At 34.5% G+C, this 6,465-nt stretch overlaps 1 pseudogene; it reads left to right on the plus strand.

Annotated features, from left to right (window-relative positions):
- Nucleotides 1-600, plus strand: part of LOC141837289 (ATP-dependent RNA helicase SUV3L, mitochondrial-like) — a 4,694-nt pseudogene extending 4,094 nt beyond the window's left edge.
- The last annotated feature ends 5,865 nt before the right edge of the window (nt 601-6,465 follow it).

Consider the following 6,465-nt stretch of genomic DNA (forward strand, 5'->3'; position numbering starts at 1 on the left):
TTTTCATTCTGTTCATTATCCAAGTATAATAGTGATAAAATGGTGCCTGTTTCTGCATCCTAGGTGAATCAAGTAGCTGGCAGAGCTGGACGGAGAGGAAGCGTATATCCTGGTGGAGGCTTGTGTCAGTCTTTGGTAAGGATGATATTAACTATTTGGTAAAGTGCTTGCAGCAAGCATTTGACGAGGTGCAGAAAGTTGGTCTTTTTCCATTTTTTGAGCAGGTGGAGGTGTTTGCTGCACCGTTCCCAAAGGCTACACTCTGTGAGCAACGACTGTCGCCTTGATGGATATTACTTGTGCAAACATGCTGGAAGAAAGTACAGAACTTGTCTCTTCAAGATAACTTCAAGTTCTGTTTCTCACCTGTCAACGTTAGGGATCCCAAAGACAATGTATTTTCTTCTGAGATTTGCTTCAAACTAGCCTAAATTCCTGGTTAATTAGAAATGGGATTCCAAAAGGTTTTACTCAAAATGACACAAAACTGTTGAAACTTGAAACAAAACATCAGGTCCTATGTTATCTTATCATTTCAAGGAAGATACGTTTCATTTTATGCAAAAGGCTGAGACCATGACCACAAGCAAAGCTCTCTGAAAACCGGCATGAAGACAGAACCTGAATGACACCGACCTGTTTTGCCTTGAAACAAAACATCAGGTTCTCTCAATATACCTATGTTATCTTACCATTTCAAGGAGGATACGTTCCGATTAATGTATGCAGAAAGGCTGAGAGACCATGGCCACAAGCAAAGCTCTCTGGAAAGCTAAATAGTTCCAAAGAAGGATGACCATTATAAAGCAGTATCCGTCGCCAAAGCTGGTCACAAAGGCTGAGACCACTAATACAAGCAATTTTAATGTAAATCCCTATCTTAACTCCACTTTTTGGGGTTGGAGACCAGCTCTCACTTATCCAGTTTATCTAATTTATCTCTTTGTGACCACCTATGCCTAGGTTTAGCATATCAGTTGATTTAATCTAAGCTTTTTGCCATTCTGATTCGTTCTTAGTTGTTTGAAGTACATTCTTGTCCACAAATTATTATGTTCATTTTGGAAGTTTAAATTTGTTTTTTTTAATTAGAGAGAAGAATGAATCCATTGAAACATTATTCTTCAACAGTTTGCTTCTGGCTAGAAGATACAAAGTTTGTATTGAAGTCCAATATACTGGTAATCTTTGTGATGCAAATTAATGTAGAATTTTTTTAAAGCGAGCAAATGTTGATTTCCAATTTAGAATAGTACACTTAGGAGTTATTTCTACCTGAGTTATTGAATTATTAATTACTTTCTTTTTTTAACTTTATTCTGTCTATATTGCAACTGATGATTGAAAAAAAAATGTTTTTGATGTTTTCGTAGAAGACATCAAAACCTCTAATGGCTTTGATGAAATACACTCAGATAGTTGCTCAAAAAAATTGCAGATTCCTCATCCAGAAGGCATTCTCTATCTAATTGTCTCTCTGTTTTTTTTTTTTTTTTTCAGAAAAATGTCTCTGATGGTTCAGTAGCTGGTAGGTCTTTCTCTCTTTGCTTTTCTTAACTAAGTTATGCATTTTATCTGTTTGTTTTGAATAGGAAAAGTTGACTGCTGCAATCCAAAATTTCTTTCCATTGTTTGATAGTTTTTGCAGAATCTGCTTGTTTGCCCATACTTGTAGCATAATGCATTGACATGCTATGGCATAAAACTGATTCAAATATCAACTTCAGTTTTGGTTCCTATCTAATCTTAAACTCAGTGAATCATATAGACATAGAAACATTCTGCTAGACACTTGGATTCCTTAATTATCCATCTTGCACCATTTGCTCATGGAAAATGATTCAGCATCAACTCACTTTTGGTTTGATTGCTAATATGCAAAATATGGATGGTGGCATCTTCTACGACAATGGACAACATTGCCTAACTCCTGTCTAGGCATTCTCCTAAATGATTTGCTAACTAAATTGACAACACACAACTTTTGACATGGATTTGAGCAACATTGAGTAAGCAGAACATGCATATTTTTCTCCCTCAGAAGATTGCATGAAGCCTAAAACTCTTCAATTGGCTTATTAACAATCTTGTAATATATCTGTAACCATTTCCTTTGTATTCTCATTCTTAGTAGGCATCTGGCCTTCTATTTTCTCACGAAGAAAATGAATTCAGTTATGAAAATACTGAATTGTCATAAACTATGAAGCTACTAAAGTCGTGGAACATTATACTATTGTTTGCCCATGTTTGTTGCAATGAAATTCCATTAGAATAATAGATATTTTCTCATCATTCTATCATTTTCACTGTGTAAGTCATATAACTAAGACTGGGCACATTTTTTTCTTCTTCTTTACATCCATCATCCAGATCAGATGTTATTCTCCATTGATTGTCTTGTTAAATGCATAATTAAGACAATTCAAAACGTTAGATATTTTCTATATACCTTCGTTATTTCTACTATTTTCTTATTAAGAAAGAACATATTCCATCACATTATGATGTGGTTATTATCTAGTAAGGTGGGCCTCATCTTTACAGCCAACTCTATCACTATTGTTTGGATGTAGTGAGGCATAAGAAATTGGTTGATTGTAGTTTGGTGCTCACTGCTTCTATCCAATCTTATTCTGATATCTATGGCCATCTGTAGACTTGTCTTCTCTTTAGATTGTCAAATTATATATTTCTGTTGAAGTGACAAACAAACTTAACTGAATCACCAATCAAATGTGCGACACCAGAGTATCATCGATGGTGATCTAACATCTCAGATACTTGTCTCTCCCTCTTATGGAGGGCTGGGGCTGGAATGCAATATCAAGGGAAAGAAAGACTTTAGTTGCCGATCAGCTTTGCTTTGCTTTGCTTTGTCGATGATATTCAACTAGCATGCTATCATATTTACAGTCCTCGTATCGTTTTCTTTTTTTTTTTTTTTTTTGACAAGATGGAAAAAAACTATATATAGTTTGCTCAGGCTGAGATGAAAAGCTCGTCCCTGCCTGTTTTTTGAGTTCATCAAATCAAATTCTTGTGCCCTAAACAATAGTCTTATTATGTATTATTGGTTGTGTATGCAGGAAAACACATGGTGCAGTACTGCTACGTTGCTCTAATCTCGGACAGATAGATAAGCAGGATATGCTACTAGCTTCTTTAAAAGAAAAATAATTAGGAAAAAGTTTCAAATCGTCGAGTCATCAGAGTTCATAAGATAGATAAGCCAAAAGGAATTAAGTGCTGATGACCAGGCTTCCATTTGCACATGATAAATCTTGTCGGGGGAAAAGCAAGGCTTTGAGCTGGATTTAGACTCAGATGAGATGGAAAGAATGAACTCCAGGCTCCTACTGAAACATGGCTTATCTCTATAGACGTCACGGAATCATCTTTTCATGTGCTACATAATTAGGCTCCTAGTGAAATATCTATTAATAAATTAAAGTCGAATATATATAGAAAAGGCTGAAATATCTACAAGTTAATATATAATTATTTAGTGTGGAAATTTTTAATCAGATATTATAAACAAAGCCTGTGATAAGAAATAAGCCTGGATAAAGGAGGAGGGTTTTACAAGTTAAATAAGGCAAACACTATGAATGAATATTATAGCCGACCCTACTTAATGGAAATTGGTTGTTGTTATTGTTGTTGTTGTTGTTGTTGTTGTTGTTGTTGTTGTTGTCAGATATTCAATAAACAAAACTGTCGCAGTGCGTCGCATTCAATCCTCGTCAGCGGTGAGGTGATGGTTGTGCAAGCGATGAATGTTTCTAGAATGACATGGATTTGATCGGATGACTAGATATTTGAAATATTGATGCATCCACATGATGAAACTACCACTACCGTTGGGCGATGCCATTTGCAATTTGAGCGAGCTACCTTTCCTTTCCTTTGCTTTCCTTTGTCATGTGATCATGTCCATGTGAATGCCGGCATATGTCACGGAGGAAAAGCATCGTCCAATCCCAAGATTTGACTCGCCCACGCGTCCTTATCGAATGCATCAGCATCTTCTTAAAATCGCATTGCTTGCTTGACCACGCAGTGCCGTTGGGTAGCAACGGTTCGAGGCGACAACGGGAGGCGTGACGTGAAAGAGCACTGACAATAATAATAAAAATATGATTAAAATTTAAATTTTATATAAAATAAATATTCTTTTAAATAAGATAAATATTTTAAAAATTAATTATTCTTTCCTGATCCAAATATCCTATAAGCGATCGATGTGAGTCACGAAAATTTTTTATCGGTTATCAAAAGAAATTGAGAAGTGCGAAGGATATATCATTTCACAATTAATATTTTAAAGTTGTATTTCCACTCGAAAAAATTAACATACAGTTCATCGTAGTTAGGAATGTCAAAAATGAATCCGACCTATCAATCTGATCGGATCTAATTCGATAAAAAAAATCAAATTAGGATCGAAGATTTTTAAGTTCAAATCGAGTTTGGATTGAGATTTTAGATTGGATTAAATTCATAATTTATGAGATTTTTAAAAAAATTAAGTTAAATTTTATTTTAAAAATTAAGATATCTTAAATTATTTTTCTATAAAAAAATTAATATATAGTACACCATAATTAAAAATTAATCCATAAATATCTAATTAATTATGAAATTATCTTTTTATTGCACCGTAACACCAAAGCAAAATGATAATAATAATAATCTAATAAAATTTAAATTCAGTGGACACCTACCCCTTTTATATATATCTATATGTATAAATAAATAACATGCCGTACGTCCGAGGTCATTATGAAGCTGCCTCGAAAGTCAACCTGCTATTTCTATGGGAGGTTAAAGGTCAAATCTCTTGTGGAGTGATGTGAACTTACAAGGGAATGCACTCGACCGTTGCTTTAAAATTTCAAATGACTAATGATTCACCTCTAAATTTGTTAATTTTGTTAATGAACTCGTTATTTTTCTTTTTTTGTTTTTTACTTCGTGTGATTTCCACTTCACGAGTTCAAATTGTAATTCAAAATCATTGATGTGTAACCTCTCCAAATACCTTACCTTATTGTCATAGAGTTAACTTCGTTCCGATATTAATTGTCATAATTCACCTAGATAACTCAAAAGTTAATCTAAAATGTCTAGGCTTAATTTACTAATCTAAATGTGTAACCTCTCTAAAGACCTCTCCAAGCTGACTGTCTCACAAAATGAACCCTATTTGTACCTTCTTGAACTTAATGAAGGTCAAGTAAGTCATTAGCTCAAGGAAACATTCATTCCCATGAGAATTCAACTACTTTTCTATGTCAATGGCCCTTGAGGCAACTAGTGTGTCATCCGAATAATGTTAATCATCTTTTATACGAGACAAGATTTTTCTTGATACGATAAGCTATGAAGTGACTTAATAAGTATCCTTAGTATTAGACTGTTTTCTAGTCGACTCTCTGTTCACTTGTTAGGATGACCCTCCTTGGCCACACTAAACAACCCTTCCTCATTGTTAGAATCCCTTTAGCAAATGAACAAGGCAAATTGATTGTTCCTAGATCTCTAGAAATAATCACCTTCTCAAGATGACATCAAATGAGTATAAGAGAGATAAAACTTGGTGGTTTTTTTGTCACTTTAGTGAAGGCAATGGATGATTAGAGAAATTTTCGTATTTGTTCTTATGTCAAAAGTACCTCTAAAAACTTTTTATATCGAATCCTAATGGCTATTTTTCATACATATTAAAACCTTAGCATATGCTTTAGGTTACATTTCATAAGCTAAGCCATCTAGAACCTCGTTTAGATTTTCACCTTTGCTTGAGTTGACCAACCATAACCATTGTGTCAAACAAATCCTTCATCATCCAAAAGGTTAACCTTTTGGTGGAAGGTACCAAAGTCTCGCCTAAGTACTACTATGAAGCTTCTTAACAACAATCCTTGCCTAAAAAAAGATAAATTTTATTATCACAATCATTTATACGTAACAAATACAAACTACCTCAAGGAGTCTTCAAGTCTTTTTCTATACTTGATGTTCATCCATGAGCTCAAAGCTCCACACCATTCTATATATACTCGATCCATTAAGTCCACCACTATCAATCTTTAATCCTTAATTCAGTCTTTCAAATCGCATGAATAAATCTTATACAAAGGAAGGCTGTTCATCCCCAAGCAGGTGTAAAAATCAAGAAAGAAAACTAGGAAAAATGAGTAGAAAAAATAAATAAATAATAGAGAAAGAAGGTTCCGTTTAAATGCCGATTGGTTGACCGCATGAAACTTATTCTAAACGCATACAAAATCTGTGATTCCTGCGGACCGTCGTTCGTCGCCCCTTTTGACCGATTCAGAGCAGCCGACTCGGTACGAAACCCAGAAGCAAATCCAAACCCCTCCACTCAAATCTTCTTTCCTTTTTCCTTATATAAATAAATAAATAACACGCTCCATTAATCCAACGCCACACCTCAAA

The sequence above is a fragment of the Curcuma longa genome, chromosome 11 (assembly GCF_044706935.1).
Source record: "Curcuma longa cultivar G26 ecotype Majalengka, Jawa Barat chromosome 11, ITB_CL_G26_1.1, whole genome shotgun sequence".
NCBI lineage: Eukaryota > Viridiplantae > Streptophyta > Magnoliopsida > Zingiberales > Zingiberaceae > Curcuma > Curcuma longa.